Source organism: Triticum urartu, chromosome 2A, assembly GCF_056163025.1.
Source record: "Triticum urartu cultivar PI428250 chromosome 2A, HENAU_Tu73, whole genome shotgun sequence".
Taxonomy (NCBI): domain Eukaryota; kingdom Viridiplantae; phylum Streptophyta; class Magnoliopsida; order Poales; family Poaceae; genus Triticum; species Triticum urartu.
The window spans coordinates 500721480-500738604 of record NC_141874.1 but is presented as its reverse complement, the minus strand read 5'-3'; positions in this window follow the sequence as shown (position 1 = coordinate 500738604).

Genomic DNA, 17125 nt, shown 5'->3' with positions numbered 1-17125 from the left:
GCGCGGCGTCAGCCGCATTCCTTGGGAGATCCGCAAAGGCGTCCGGAGAACTCCATAGTCGATTAAGCAAGGCATATCTCCGACCGCCAAATATACTCTATAAAAGAAAGGGCTTACTAGCCGCTATCTGTTCGGCTTGATTGCTCTCCTCGCGAGCCGCCCGGGACTCGGTTCGCGCCTCCTTGGCCTCCTGAAGAGCCTTCGTGAGATCGATCGCTTGGGCCTTATTCTTCTCCTCCAAGGCCTCGCACTTTCTAGCGGCATCCTGGAGCTCCTGCTCCACTTCGTTCACCCGCTCCTCATCAAACCGCTTATTGATGCGGATGAGGTCCTCATCGGGCCGCTCCAGCTTCTGCTTGAGGTCGGATACTTCAGCGGCATGGGCGGTTGCCGCTAATAGTGAAGCCTATTTATCAAAATAGACAAGTATGTTATCTCCTGTGAATATTACTTGATCCTTAGTTCAGCCCTTATTTTCAAAAGCCGAACAAAGTCTCAGGGGTTACTATCTATACACATGCATATTCTTTACATATGCAAAGCAGCTAAGGATATTACATCACGTACCTCAAAGCCTGTTAATAGGCTGGTGAAGGCTTCGTTCAGCCCGCTTTTGGCAGACTTAACCTTCTCAACCACCATACCCATGAGGGTACGATGCTCCTCCAAAATGGAAGCACGTCGAAGCACTTCCACCAGAGTGTCTGGAGCCTCTGGATTGATAGAGGTCGCCGGTGGAGTCAATGCTCCCCCCTCCTTCAAAGGAGGTTGCTTGCTCGATTCCGGAGCCGTACGGGTCTCCCGAATAATGATCGGCTGGGGGCCAGATTGGTCATGTCCCCTGTTACCAGTCTCCATGGGGGTTGGTTCGCCCATGTTCTCGGCAACCGAGGTGTCACCCTCTGCCGCCGTCTGGGCGGCCTTCCGCACCTCTCCATGGCTCGGAGAGGCTCTTCAGGACAATACTTCGGCGTTATATATGGCAATTGGCGGGAAGGCTCGCGGAGGCATCTCTCTCTCCACCATCTCCGGCCCCAGCGAGTTCCCAGAAGATGGTGATAGTTGGGGGAGATCGTGGGCTAGACTACAGCTCACAATTTAAATGTGTTAAAACCACAATCATGAAACCATATATATATATACACAGTATCCTTGGGCACTTATCATGCGGCCAGGGGCTTCGACCCGGGGTGCCACTCGAGGATGGCTTCGGCATCCGAGTCCGAGTCGTCCGAAAGGGAAATCTTCACCCCTCTTGGATGCCTCCACCTCTAGGTCCACGGAGGCCCCCCTTTTCTTCTCCCCCCCCCCCTAACGGAAGAATTGCTCTCCTCCTCCTCCTCTTTGTCTTCATCTCCCTCATGGGAGGAGGGAGCTTCAGTATCTCCGGATGCAGCGTCTGAAGTACCTTTACGACGAAGGCCATTTTTGGCCTCCTTGCCCTTCTTCATGGAATTCCTCTTTGGCGCCTAGTACGGCGCTGAGACCAGCATCCTCGTTAGCAGAGGAATGTTGGGTCTTCGGGTAGCGGAGCCGGACACTAGATCCCCTCCACCTTCTTCGTCTAGCCCTGATGGAAGGATGGAAGGATCATCATACCCTTTGATTTACGAACTGAAGTTGTGTTCAAAAATTAGAAAACTTACTGGGGTGGCCGGATGAGCGCAGTCGAGGTCGATGTCTTCGGTCGTCTCCGGCCATGACTTCTGGGCCTTGAAAAGCAGCTTCCAGATCTCTTCGTGTGTCGTGCCGAAGAATCATTGCAGGGTCGGCTGACCATCCGGATTGAACTCCCACATGTGGAGAGGACGACACTAGCAGGGGAGAATCCGGCGGAAAAGCATCACCAGAATCTCATCAGCGAGACTGGTTTTCTTATCCATCATATTTTTTATGCGCTTTGGCAGCATCATCACCTCATCAGACGATGCCCAATCCAGGCTCTTGTTAATCCACGACGTGAGCCACATTGGGGGTCCGGATTTAAACTCAGGAGTGGCTGCCCATGTGGCGCCGCGGGGTTCGGTGAAGTAGAACCACTCCTGTTGCCACCCCTTCACGGTCTCCACAAAGGCCCCTTTGGGCCAGGTGACGTTGGGGAGCTTGCTCACCATGGCGCCGCTGCATTCCGCATGTTACCCGTCGACCACTTTCGGCTTCTGTTGAAGACCTTAAGCCATAGGCCGAAGTGGGGGGATGCGGAGGAGTGCCTCGCGCATGACGATGAGCGCTGAAATGTGGAGGAAGGAATTTAGGGCTAGATCATGGAAATCTAGCCCGTAGTAAAACATGAGGCCTCGGACGATAGGGTGGAGAGGAAACCCTAGTCCGTGGAGGAAGTGGAGGAAGTGGGGGATAAACCCTAGTCTGTTTTTTGGCAGGGAGCCGGTACGCGATATTCACGGCCAGGTACCCCACTTCCCAGAGTTCCTTGACGTTCCTCTCCGTCACGGAGGAAGTCATCCACTTGCACTACGAGCTGGATCCGGCCACGGCTGGAAAGGTTGGGTGGTGAGAAAGATTGAAGCTTGGGCGCTGGAGCTCGAGGACGGGAAGGCTGAGGAAGGAAGAAGGCGTGCGGTAAAAGGATGGATCTTTATCCGCTTATATAGGCAGTGAATATCAAACTCCCCCACCAGCCTTAAAACTCGTCTACTCCCAAGGGGTCGCGCGAATGGCACGGTTGGATTACCCAAACCCGTATTGATGAAAATCCCACAATAAGGGGAAATGATCTCTGCTTTGACAAGACGTGTCAATGGAGGCCGCACTTCGAAACATGAAGGGGGAGGCCGAAAAACAGTTTGAAATATTAAAAAAGGCCAGACGCGACGTTTCGCCAAAAAGGTTGTCAGTGGACATATCTTATTAAGTATTGTACCCTTGTGGTGGAGGGTTGAAACAATTATACAGAGCAAGATACTGTTCTCTTGCTCAGAAGACTGCTTTGTATGCGGACAAGAAACCCGCCTTGCAATGCCTAAGACAATCTACAAGCCGAACACATCATCATTGAATACTGGTTCAGGGGCTACTGAGGGAGTCCTGGACTAAGGGGTCCTTGGGTTTCCAGGCTTTCTGATATGGGCCGGACTGATGGGCCATGAAGATACAAGGTAGAAGACCTTCCCCCGTGTCCGGGTAGGACTCTCTTATGCGTGCATGGCAAGCTTAACGTTCGGGTGTGTAGTTTCCTTTCTCTGTAAACCGACCCTATACAACCCTAGGCCCCTCCGGTGTCTATATAAACCGAGGTAGATCAACTCTTGTAACCCCTATACTCATCAAATACAATCAATCAGGACATAGGGTTTTACCTCCATTAAGAGGGCCCGAACCTGGGTAAACATCGTGTCTCCCTTGTCTGCTGTTACCTTCGATCCTCAGACGCACAGTTTGGGACCCCTACCCGAGATCGGCCGGTTTTGACATCGACGGTCGTCTCAACGGATTTAGATGGTGCCCTATTTAATGTGAATGCAGCTGTCTCTAATGCATAACCCCAAAATGATAGTGGTAAATTGGTAAGAGACATCATAGATCGCACCATATGTAATAAATAACGGTTACGACGTTCCGACACACCATTACGCTGTGGTGTTCTAGGTGGCGTGAGTTGTGAAACTATTCCACATTGTTTTAAATGAAGACCAAACTCGTAACTCAAATATTCGCCTCCGCGATCAGATCGTGGAAACTTTATTTTCTTATTACGATGATTTTCTGCTTCACTCTGAAATTCTTTGAACTTTTCAAATATTTCAGACTTATGTTTCATTAAGTAGATGTACCCATATCTGCTCAAATCATCTGTGAAGGTCAGAAAATAACGATACCTGCCACGAGCCTCAATACTCATCTCCATTGTTCCGGAGAACGGAGTCTTAGTCATCTTGCCCATGAGGCATGGTTTGCAAGCATCAAGTGATTCATAATCAAGTGATTCCAAAAGTCCATCAGCATGGAGTTTCTTCATGCGCTTTACACCAATATGACCTAAACGGCAGTGCCACAAATAAGTTGCACTATCATTATTAACTTTGCATCTTTTGGCATCAATATTATGAATATGTGTATCACCACGATCGCGATTCAACAAGAATAGACCACTCATCAAGGGTGCATGACCATAAAAGATATTACTCATATAAATAGAACAACCATTATTCTCTAATTTAAATGAATAACTGTCTCGCATCAAACAAGACCCAGATATAATGTTCATGCTCAACACTAGCACCAAATAACAATTATTCAGGTCAAAAACTAATAGCGAAGGTAGATGTAGAGGTAGCATGCCGACGGCAATCACAACGACCTTGGAACCATTTCCGACGTGCATCGTCACCTCGTCCTTAGCCAATCTTCGTTTAATCTGTAGCCCCTGTTTCGAGTTGCAAATATGACAAACAGAACCAATATCAAATACCCAGGTGCTACTACGAGCATTAGTAAGGTACACATCAATAACATGTATATCAAATATACCTTTCACTTTGCCATCCTTCTTATCCGCCAAATACTTGGGGCAGTTCCGCTTCCAGTGACCAGTTCCTTTGCAGTAGAAGCACTCAGTTTCAGGCTTAGGTCCAGACTTGGGCTTCTTCCCGGGAGCAGCAACTTGCTTGCTATTCTTGTTAAGGTTCCCCTTCTTTCATTTGCCCTTTTTCATGAAACTAGTGGTCTTGTTAATCATCAACACTTGATGCTCCTTCTTGATTTCTACCTCCGCAGCTTTGAGCATTGCGAAGAGCTCGGGAATAGTCTTTTCCATCCCTTGCATATTATAGTTCATCACGAAGCCTTTATAGCTTGGTGGCAGTGATTGAAGAACTCTGTCAATGACACTATCATCCGGAAGATTAACTCCCAACTGAGTCAAGTGGTTATGGTACCCACACATTCTGAGTATGTGTTCACTGACAAAACTGCTCTCCTCCATCTTGCAGCTATAGAATTTGTTGGAGACTTCATATCTCTCAACTCGGGCATTTTCTTGAAATATTAACTTCAACTCCTGGAACATCTCATATGTTCCATGATGTTCAAAACGTATTTGAAGTCTCGATTCTAAGCCGTAAAGCATGGCACACTGAACTACCGAGTAGTCATCAGATTTAGCTTGCCAGATGTTCATAACGTCCAGGGTTGCTCATGCAGCAGGCCTCGCACCTAGCGGTGCATCAAGGACGTAATTCTTCTATGCAGCAATGAGGATAATCTGTGTAGTTGCTACCATCATCTTTCAACTTAGCTTTCTCTAGGAATGCATTAAAATTCAGGGAATGGTAGCACGGGCCATTGATCTACAACATAGATATGCAAAAACTATCAGGACTAAGTTCATGATAAATGTAAGTTCAATTAATCATACTACTTAAGAACTCCCACTTAGATAGACATCCCTCGAGTCATCTAAATGATCACGTGATCCATATCAACTAAATCATGTCCGGTCATCACGTGAGAGGGGGTAGTTTTCAATGGTGAACATCTCTATTTTGATCATATCTACTATATGATTCACGTTCGACCTTTCGGTCTCAGTGTTCCGAGGCCATGTTTGTACATGCTAGGCTCGTCAAGTTTAACCCGAGTATTCTGCACGTGCAAAACTATCTTGCACCCGTTGTATGTGAACGTAGAGCTTATAACACCCGATCATCATGTGGTGTCTCGGCACGACGAACTGTAGCAATGGTGCATACACAGGGAGAACACTTATACCTTCAAATTTTAGTAAAGGGATCATCTTATAATGCTACCACCATACTAAGCAAAATAAGATGCATAAAAGATAAACATCACATGCAATCAAAATATGTGACATGATATGGCCATATCATCTTGTCCCTTTGATCTCCATCTCCAAAGCACCATCATGATCTCCATTGTGACCGGCTTGACACCTTGATCTCCATCGTAGCGTCATTGTCATATTGCCAAGTATTGCTTCTACGACTATCGCTAACGCATAGTGATAAAGTAAAGCAATTACATGGCGATTGCATTTCATACAATAAAGCGACAACCATAAGGCTCCTGCTAGTTGCCGATAACTTCTACAAAAGATGATCATCTCATACAATAACGTATATAACATCATGTCTTGACCATATCACATCACAACATGACCTGCAAAAACAAGTTAGCCATCCTCTACTTTGTTGTTGCAAGTTTTACGTGGCGGCTACAGGCTTCTAGTAAGAACCGTTCTTACCTACGCATCAAAACCACAACGATTTTTCGTCAAGTGTGTTGTTTTAACCTTCAACAATGACCGGCCGTAGTCAGATTCGATTCAACTAAAGTTGGAGAAACAGACATCCGCCAGACACCTTTATGCAAAACTAGTTGCATGTCTGTCGGAGGAACCGGTCTCATAAACGTGGTCATGTAAGGTTGGTCCGGGCCGCTTCATCCAACAATACCACCGAATCAAAATAAGACGTTGGTGGTAAGCAGTATGACTATGATCGCCCACAACTCTTTCTATTCTACTCGTGCATATCATCTATGCATAGACCTGGCTCTCATACCACCGTTAGGGAACGTAGCATGCAATTTCAAGAATTTTCCTACGATCACGCAAGATATATCTAGGAGATGCATAGCAACGAGAGGGGGATAGTGTGTCCATGTACCCTCGTAGATCAAAAGCGGAAGCGTTAGGTTAACGCGGTTGTTGTTGTCGAACGTCTTTGCGATCCAACCGATCAAGTACCAAACATACGGCACGAGTTTAGCACACATTCAGCTCGATGATGTCCCTCGAACTCTTGATCCAGCAAAGTGTCGAGGGAGAGTTTCGTCAGCACGACGGTGTGGTGACGGTGATGGTGATGTGAAGGGGGGCACCGCATAGAGCTAAGAAACAGCTGTTGTGCTTTGGGGTGCCCCTGCCCCCGTATATAAAGGAGGAGAGGGGGGAGGCCGGCCAAGGGGCGCGCCATAAGGGGGAAACCGACTATGACTCCTAGTCCAAGTCGCCCCCTTCCTTCTTTCGGATGATTAAAGAGGGAAGGAGAGGGAGAGGGGGAAGGAAAGGGGGGCTCCACCCCTTGCGGGCTCCCCACTCTCTCCCATATGTCCCATGAAGGCCCATTACTTCCCCGCAGGGTTCGAGTAACCTCTCGGTACTCCGAAAAATACCCGAAACGATCTGGAACCATTCCGGTGTCCAAATACCATCGTCCAATATATCAATCTTTACCTCTCAACCATTTCGAGACTCCTCATCATGTCCATGATCTCCTCCGAACTTCGAACAAACTTCGGTCACCAAAACACATAACTCATAATACAAATCGTCATCGAACGTTAAGCGTGCGGATCCTACGGGTTCGAGAACTATGTAGACATGACCGAGACACATCTCCTATCAATAACCAACAGCGGAACCTGTATGCTCATATTGGTTCCTACATATTCTATGAAGATCTTTATCGGTCAAACCGCAGTGACAACATACGTTATTCCCTTTGTCATCGGTATGTTACTTGCTCGAGATTTGAGCGCCAGTATCTTCATACCTAGTTCAATCTCATTACCGGCAAGTATCTTTACTCATTCCGTAATGCATCATCCCGCAACTAACTCATTAGTCACATTGCTTGCAAGGCTTATTGTGATGTGCATTACCGAAAGGGCCCAGAGATACCTCTCCGATACTCGGAGTGACAAATCCTAATCTCGATCTATGTGAACCCAACAAACACCTTCGGAGACACCTGTGGAGCATCTTTATAATCACCAAGTCACGTTGTGAAGTTTGAAAGCACACAAGGTGTTCCTCCGGTATTCTGGAGTTGCATAATGTCATAGTCAAAGGAATATGTATAAGTCATGAAGAAAGTAAAAACTTATCAGTCATTATGCTAAGCTAACGGATGGGTCTTGTCCATCACATCATTCTCCTAATGATGTGATCCCGTTTATCAAATGACAACAAATGTCTATGGTCAGGAATCTTAACCATCTTTGATTAACGAGCTAGTCAAGTAAAGGAATACTAGGAACACTCTGTTTTGTCTATGTATTCACACATGTATCAAGTTTCTGGTTAATACAATTCTAGCATGAATAATAAACATTTATCATGATATAAGAAAATATAAATAACAACTTTATTATTGCCTCTAGGGCATATTTCCTTCACATGCATCTATGGCGAGCAGAGGGGGCGAGACACGACGATTGTGCAAAAGCGATCAACCTATATATGCATGTATGGAGAGACAGGTATAGTGTGCGTGATAGGAAGCAAGAGTGCGTGCGAGAAAGAAATGTTGATGGAGAAACTACAGATAGAGAGATAGAGATGCTAGCTAGAGGGACATCGGCTAGTTTGAGTGTTGAAGATGACCGCCGAGTGGTTCAGAGGGTGAAGTTATGTGTGTGTGTGAGAGAGAGAAAGATAAAAAGAGGGCGCATGACTGCATGTAGAGAGAATCATATATAGTATATGTGATAGGAAGCAAGAGTGAGGGCGAGAAATAAGGTTGATGGAGAAACTGATAAATAGAAATATAAAGATGCTAGCTAGTGTGTGTGTGTTAGAGATAAGAGTCGAGTGGACCAGAAGGCTGAGTTATGTGTGTGGGTGTGAGAGAGATAGAGAGAGGGTGCATGTGAGTCACATACAAACAAATATCAGAGAGAAATGAGATCCCGGGAGACAGAGTTTTGTGTTTATAAAAGAGAAATATATTTCACAACGAGAGTGGTAGCTAGAGAGACATATTAGGGAACGCGAGATATCTCTAGGGAGAGAGAGTGTGTGGGAGAGACATACAAGAGAGTGGTGGAGAGATATGAGACCCTGGGAGACAGAGTTTGTGTTTGTGTGTGAGAAAGAGATATTTAAGAGGAAGAGTTGTAGCTTCTCATACCTAAGGAGCCCAAGACATCTCTGTGTGAGAGGGGGTGTGCGAGTGGCACACAAAGGAATAGTAGAGAGAAATGAGACCCCGGGAGACGAAGTTTGTGTTCGTGTGAGAGAAAGAGATTTCACAGGGAGAATCAGAGTTAGAGACACATAGCAGGGAGCGAAATATACTTAGAGAGAGATAGAGTGAAGGTTGAGGGAGAGAGTACCATCAGTGTGTTACAAAAATAAAAGATCATTGTCGACATACATGTAGCACGCGAAATACCCGAGAGATGATGAAGGCTTATAGGTCTAGAGAGATATATAAGCATGAATGATAGCTATATGAGGCGAATATCTGGATTAAAGGGGATTCAAAAGAGACCACGACATCGATAATACCATAACGAAAATTGGTGTATCAAACATGCATATTCATTTGAATTTGGGGACACGTGTAATGCTATATAGTTTATCAATATTAGTGATCCATAGATTCTTTAATTAGAGACAATGCATGGTTTATATGTAATTAATGTCTAAACGGGATTACACTATATGTTCCATGTGTGAAACACATTATACATATTTGAGAAGTAAAAAAACTGCATGAAACACACATTAATTGGAGACAGATAGCGAGGAATGCATACATTGGATTTCAACATAAAAGTGGTTTCAAATATTTGAAAATCCAAATTAGGGTGGATACAGCCTTATGAATCTGAGATCATGCCATTTGTAAACCATATTTATGTATAAAGGGTGTTGTGCTTTTGAAAGTATATATAAAAAAGATGTATATAGAATTTTATTCCAATCAAAAATGGATCCTACCCGAACAAAAATAGAATACACACTAGATTCGAATTGAGTTGGCATGGTGAACGCGCACTCTTTCTCTGCAAAAATTTGAATGAAGCGAGGAAAGTTGCAGTAACCGCCCGAAACCAAAATTTGTGAGATGCAAATTATTGCCTATCCCTGACACCCAAAGCTTACTGACTCGATTTCTATAGGTTTCGATAGGGGTAGGCTTGTAATTTCACTCAAACGTGACATAACCGCCTGTCACCTAGATTCATACACGGTGGGCGCCAAAACACAGTGGGGCTCCTCGGTCGAAATCGCCTCCCTCCCCGATTCAAACATGGTGGGTGCCAAAACAAACTCTCATCGGCCAAAATCTTCGTCAGCAAATATTCGGTGTATGCGAGATTACCGTCCTATCCCTGATACGTGTCCAATGTATCTATAATTTTTTATTGTTCCATGCTGTTATATTATCATTCTTGGATGTTTTATAATCATTTTATGTCATTTTTTGGAACTAACCTATTGACATAGTGCCAAGTGTCGGTTGTTGTTTTCTGCATGTTTTTTACATTGCAGGAAATCAATACAAAACGGAGTCCAAACGCAACGAACCTTTTTGAGGATTTTTTTGGACCAGAAGACATCCAGTGGGCCGAAGAAGCACTTGGGGGCTACTCCGAGGGGAGCACAACCCACCAGGGTGCGCCTGGAGGCCCAGTCGCGCCCTGGTAGGTTGTGCCCACCTCGGGTGCCCCCCGGCTGCCTCTTTGCTCTATAAATACCCCAATATTCTAGAAACCCTAGGGGAGTTGACGAAAATCAATTCCAGCCGCCGCAGAGTCCAGAACCACCAGATCCAATCTAGACACCATCACGGAGGGGTTCACCACTTCCATTGGTGCCTCTCCGATGATGTGTGAGTAGTTCTTTGTAGACCTTAGGGTCCGTAGTTAGTAGCTAGATGGCTTCCTCCCTCTCATTTGATTCTCAATACAATGGTCTCTTGGAGATCCATGTGATGTAACTCTTTTTGCGGTGTGTTTGTTGGGATCGGATGAACTTTGAGTTTATGATCAGATCTATCTTTTTATGCATGAAAGTTATTTGAGTTTCTTCGATCTCTTATATGCATGATTGCTTATAGCCTCGTATTTCTTCTCCGATATTTGGGTTTTGTTTGGCCAACTTGATCTATTTATCTTGCAATGGGAAGAGGTGCTTTGTAGTGGGTTCGCTCTTATAGTGCTTGATGCCAGTGGCAGAACGGGAACCGAGACGTATGTATCGTTGCTACTAAGGACAAAACGATGGGGTCTGTTTCTACATAAATAGATCTTGTCTACATCATTTCATCATTCTTATTGCATTACTCCGTTTCTCCATGAACTTAATACACTAGATGCAAGCCGGATAGCGGTCAATGTGTGGAGTAATAGTAGTAAATGCAGGCAGGAGTCGGTCTACTAATCTTGGACGTGATGCCTATATAATGATCATTTCCTGGACATCGTCATGATTATTTGAAGTTCTATCAATTGTTCAATAGTAATTTGTTTACCAAAGGTTTGCTGTTTTTCTCAAGAGAAGCCACTAGTGAAATCTACGGCCCCCGGGTCTCTTTCTCATATTATTTGACTTTGCGATCTATTTTCCTTTGCTTTTATTTTGAGATCTATTAAACCAAAAATACAAAAATACCTTGCTGCACTTTATTTTATTTGGCGCTCGATCTATCAATATTTACTCCTCTCTCACGTTCGTTTGCCAATTTCTGGCGCCGCTACCTGAAAGGGATTGACAACCCCTTTTACACGCCGGGTTGCAAGTATTTGTTATTTGTGTGCAGGTGCTGTTTATGTAGTGTTGCTTGGTTCTCCTACTGCTTCGATAACCTTGGGTTCATCACCGAGGGAAATACCTACCGCCGCTGTGCTGCATCATCCCTTCCTCTTTGGGGAAATAACGACGTAGCTTCAAGCCGCATCAATCCCCAACTGACTAATATTGTTGTGATGCAGGAAATTTTAAACGGGGGCTAAGTTTGTAAATTTCCTCGCATTTGAGACAAGCGCGTCCTGAAGACATGGTTCCCTCTTCCTCTCTCCCTCCATTTCCCCATTCGTACTCCGTGGGCGCCAAAACACCCTCTCCACCCCAGCCTCCTCCGTCCGCCACCCCATCCACCGTTGTCCTCCTCCACCATGCTGGAGCTGATACCCTGACACCGTCGTCCATTACAAGAGATCGAACTCTCTCATCCATGGCTTCAGACCGGGATCCTTGCATCCCGTCCTCTCACTTCATCCCCGTTGTCGTCCACCTTGTCGGCGCTGCTCCTACGACTGTCTCGTCCATCGCGCCAGGACATTTCCCCCGCCGCCACCATCTACCCTCCTAGATCTGCATCCACACTGCCGACAGCCATCACTATCGCAACACTTTCAAATTCTCACAGATGCATACACAGGGACGCACCAGAGGCGGTACTCTTTCGTATCTGCTCAAATTATTTATCGCAACAAAAAAATAGATCGCCACTGCTTTACTGTGATTTCTTGTCCATCACTTACTTGTTAGTTGAAAGTGCGAATTTGCCTTTGTCCGGTTTTCACCTTCAGATCCGCCATGGCACGCTCAACACTAATGCTTATGGTTTTCCCCTTTTATATACCACACTAGTTAAATGACAGCAGACTAAATTTCAAAATTGGGTCAGTCGATTTTTGAGAGCTCGCCGGAGTTCGCTGGTGGGAAGGAAGGGGCTCACCGGAGGGCTGCCCCATTATCTATCTTAGGGTTTCGGGTGGGGACAGTGGTTGTGGGGGGCTTTCGTTGGGCTATGGTGGGGCTGTTGGAAATAAGCCCTAGAGGCAATAATAAATTGGTTATTATTATATTTCCTTGTTCATGATAATCGTTTATTATCCATGCTAGAATTGTATTGATAGGAAACTCAGATACATGTGTGGATACATAGACAACACCATGTCCCTAGTAAGCCTCTAGCTCGTTGATCAATAGATGGTTACGGTTTCCTGACCATGGACATTGGATGTCGTTGATAACGGGATCACATCATTAGGAGAATGATGTGATGGACAAGACCCAATCCTAAGCCTAGCACAAGATCATGTAGTTTGTATGCTAAAGCTTTTCTAATGTCAAGTATCATTTCCATAGACCATGAGATTGTGCAACTCCCGGATACCGTAGGAGTGCTTTGGGTGTGCCAAACATCACAACGTAACTGGGTGGCTATAAAGGTACACTACAGGTATCTCCGAAAGTGTCTGTTGGGTTGGCACGAATCGAGACTGGGATTTTTCACTCCGTGTAAACGGAGAGGTATCTCTGGGCCCACTCGGTAGGACATCATCATAATGTGCACAATGTGATCAAGGAGTTGATCACGGGATGATGTGTTACGGAACGAGTAAAGAGACTTGCCGGTAACGAGATTGAACAAGGTATCGGGATACCGACGATCGAATCTCGGGCAAGTATCCTACCGCTAGACAAAGGGAATTGTATACGGGATTGATCGAATCCTCGACATCGTGGTTCATCCGATGAGATCATCGTGGAACATGTGGGAACCAACATGGGTATCCAGATCCCGCTGTTGGTTATTGACCGGAGAACGTCTCGGTCATGTCTGCATGGTTCCTGAACCCGTAGGGTCTACACACTTAAGGTTCGATGACGCTAGGGTTATAAAGGAAGTTTGTATTTGGTTACCGAATGTTGTTCGGAGTCCCAGATGAGATCCCGGACGTCACGAGGAGTTCCGGAATGGTCCGGAGGTAAAGATTTATATATGGGAAGTCCAGTTTTGGTCACCGAAAAAGTTTCAGGGTTTATCGGTAACGTACCGGGACCACCGGGAGGGTCCCGGGGGTCCACCAAGTGGGGCCACAAGCCCGGGAGGGCTGCATGGGCCAAGTGTGGGAGGGGACCAGCCCCAGGTGGGCTGGTGCGCCCCCCCACAAGGGCCCAAGGCGCCTAAGGGGAGGAGGGGGGGCAAACCCTAAGGGCAGATGGGCCTTAGGGCCCATGCCTGGTGCGCCTCCCTCTCCCCCTCCCCTGGCCGCCCCACCAGATGGGATCTGGGCTGGCCGCCGCCCCTAGGGTGGAACCCTAGGTGGGGTGCAGCCCCCTTCCTCTCCCCTATATATAGTTGAGGTCTTTGGGGCTGCCAACACATGAGTTTCTGACCTCTCCCTGGCGCAGCTCTACCTCTCTTTCTCCTCATATCTCGCGGTGCTTGGCGAAGCCCTGCTGGATCACCATGCTCCTCCTCCACCACCACGCCGTTGTGCTGCTGCTGGATGGAGTCTTCCTCAACCTCTCCCTCTCTCCTTGCTGGATCAAGGCATGGGAGACGTCACCGGGCTGTACGTGTGTTGAACGCGGAGGTGCCGTCCGTTCGGCACTAGGATCTCCGGTGATTTGGATCACGACGGGTACGACTCCTTCAACCCCGTTCTCTTGAACGCTTCCGCTTAGCGATCTACAAGGGTATGTAGATGCACTCTCCTTCCCCTCGTTGCTGGTTTCTCCATAGATAGATCTTGGTGACACGTAGGAAAATTTTGAATTTCTGCTACGTTACCCAACAGGGGCCTCGCCAGAGGCAAAACTCGAGACATACGTGCAAGCAGTGCTCCTCAACCCATCAACCTAAACAACATGCCACTCATAATTCCAAACTTAGTTGCTCAAATATGAATCTGATATGATGGTGACATGTACTAAAACAGAGAATGTTTAATTGGTCAGTTAATGTTTCTACTTTACTTCCAAAAAGCACATGCGCCACATACCGAGGGACAGCATGGAGTTGCGTTCTTTATGCGCTCTGGTTGATCATGTGTGGCCAACCAACATTTTATTATCCAAAATCTGCTTTCTCTTCTTTAGCATGCTCCTCTTCTGTTCTTCCTTTGTAAGTACACTCTCCGTACCTAAATATAAGTCTTTGTAGAGATTCCTCCATGGACTATATACAGAGCAAAATGAGGGAATCTACACTCGAAAATGTATCTATATACATCCGTATGTGATCCATAGTGGAATCTCTACAAAGAATTGTATTTAGGAACAAAGGGAGTATAATAGTTGTACAGTTTGTTCTTTGTAGTGAAGAGGAGTCGGGACATTTGAAGTGTACAGGTCTATTCAGCCGCTTGTCATGGACGCTTTCAACTTTTTGTGTTGGTCTTCATGTCAATTGGCATGGACGCTTTCAACTCTTCGTATTCAATCGTATGTGTCGCCTTTGAGAGTTAGACTGGTAGTAACAGTATTGCGCCTTCAGTTGTAGAGAGCTGGTATGCGAAGCCTTTTAGCCATACCGGCAATATTGGCACATATATTCCAGCAAGTTCCACTTTCCTGATTTTTCTCCTGATGCTTAGGGTTTTCCCATTATATCTACACTACGATCTGCGTAGGTGCTTTGTGTCCTACTAGCAACCGTCCACCCTTTAAAGCTAAATAACACACCAATCATACGTCCTAAGGTTCTTCAAATACGAATGTGATATGATACTGACATTAGCTAACAGACACACATTTAATTGGTTAGCTAATGCTCCCACTTGAGTTTCCAAATGCATGTGGCCACATATAGAGAGACATCATGGAATTGCATTTCTTTGGGCGCTCTGATTCATCATGGGTGGGCAACCAACATTGTATAGAAAGAAGGGGAATCTCAATAATATGCTTCCCATTCTATTCTTTAACATGTTCCTCTTATGTTCTTCTTTAGTAAGTACAGTATGTTCCTTGTCAGGAAGGGGAGCAGGGACATCTGCAGTCGATAGCTCTATTGGGCCGGTTCTGCTACATGATTTCGCACTTCGAGTTGGTCTGCCATAATATCCTGGAAATGGTGGGAGCCATGCGGTCTTTGATAGACTAAACTGATAGTAACAGTTATACGCCTTCAGATGAATAGAGCTAGCCTGTAGGTGATCGATAGGCTGCATATTAGTAGCGGCAAAACCCTATATTTTCCAGCCAGTTTTGCTTTCCCTATTTATTTATGGTGGTTATGGTGTACCCCTATTATCTACACTACAATCTGCCTACTGGCTCTGCGCCCTCGTTATCATGGTTTGGCAATAAACTTTCTATATGATATATTATGAACCTATCATCTGCCAACTATCCTTACATCTGGGACCCCCAACAGGGAGCCTATTTTGTGTGTAGTTGTGCCATATTATATTAATCTACTCACCATATTACAGTACACATGGGCTCTCTCATCAGAATCCAGTGATAGCACACAAGGGTTTACAGGGAGCCTCTATTATATTACAATATCCTCTGCATTACAAAGATAATCTCACTACTATTTGTGTTTTCATGCTTTACAGATATTGTACGTAATCACAATGAATATAAGAATGCACACATCGGAAGAATCTTGCGGAACAGTTCAATGGGTAACAAACTTGGCATCAAGGGATTGAGGTCCATTGTGGATGCAATGAAGCCCACATGCTCCCGACCTATAGATTCGTATTCAGAATATGATCCTAATGACTATTCTGAGCTCAAGGAGTCAAAGGCCGATGGCCTATCCTATTCACCTAATAAGGTGCCTCTTCTAATTTGGCAAGGTTTTATTGGTTGCACATATCTTGCATAAGGTGTCTTGCATTTCTTTTGCTTCGTTGCACCGCCATCTACTTAGTTTACTCATGATATATGTGAAGATGCCATGCTCATCCATTATCAACACCTATTCCATTTGTTGTCATACCATGTTTTTCTATTCAAATGTTGTTCTTGTGTTTCAGACAACCAAAAGGAAGAGGGTGATTGCAGAACCTGAAGGAGTACAAGCAAAATCCTTGAAAAGGTGGTGCTACCGGAGAAATCACATAACACCCGACGTATATTGGCGATAGAACTAACGCCGCAAAACCTAGGATGTCGCAACTACGCTGGTCGCTGCTTTGCTCTTGTGAGTACCTATTTTCCTATCGATGTCCTTACATTCATACCTGGTGGATTATGTGACATCATTGTGCATTATAGCTCACTTATCCACTGTTAACTCCAAATTATCAGATCTATATTAATGCTTAAATTGATATAGAATAAACCCAATGCTTATGAAGAAATTTAGTTCTGCATTGTTCTTGTAAGTATATGTTGTCCTTCATAACTGTACTTATATTTGTCAGCTAGTTCTTCATGTACACTTTGCATCTTATTTTCCCTTGTCCTCCATTTTCTAAACATTAGATCTACATTTACTCTTACCAAAATATTAAATAAAACCAATGTTACTGAAGAAGTTTAGCTCCGCATTACTCTTATCAGTGTCCTTTGCATGTATGTTGTATTTACATTTGTACTCTGCATCTTAAGTTAAATAATCGCCATTTGTTCCTATATTTTCACATCTTTATTTACTCTTAA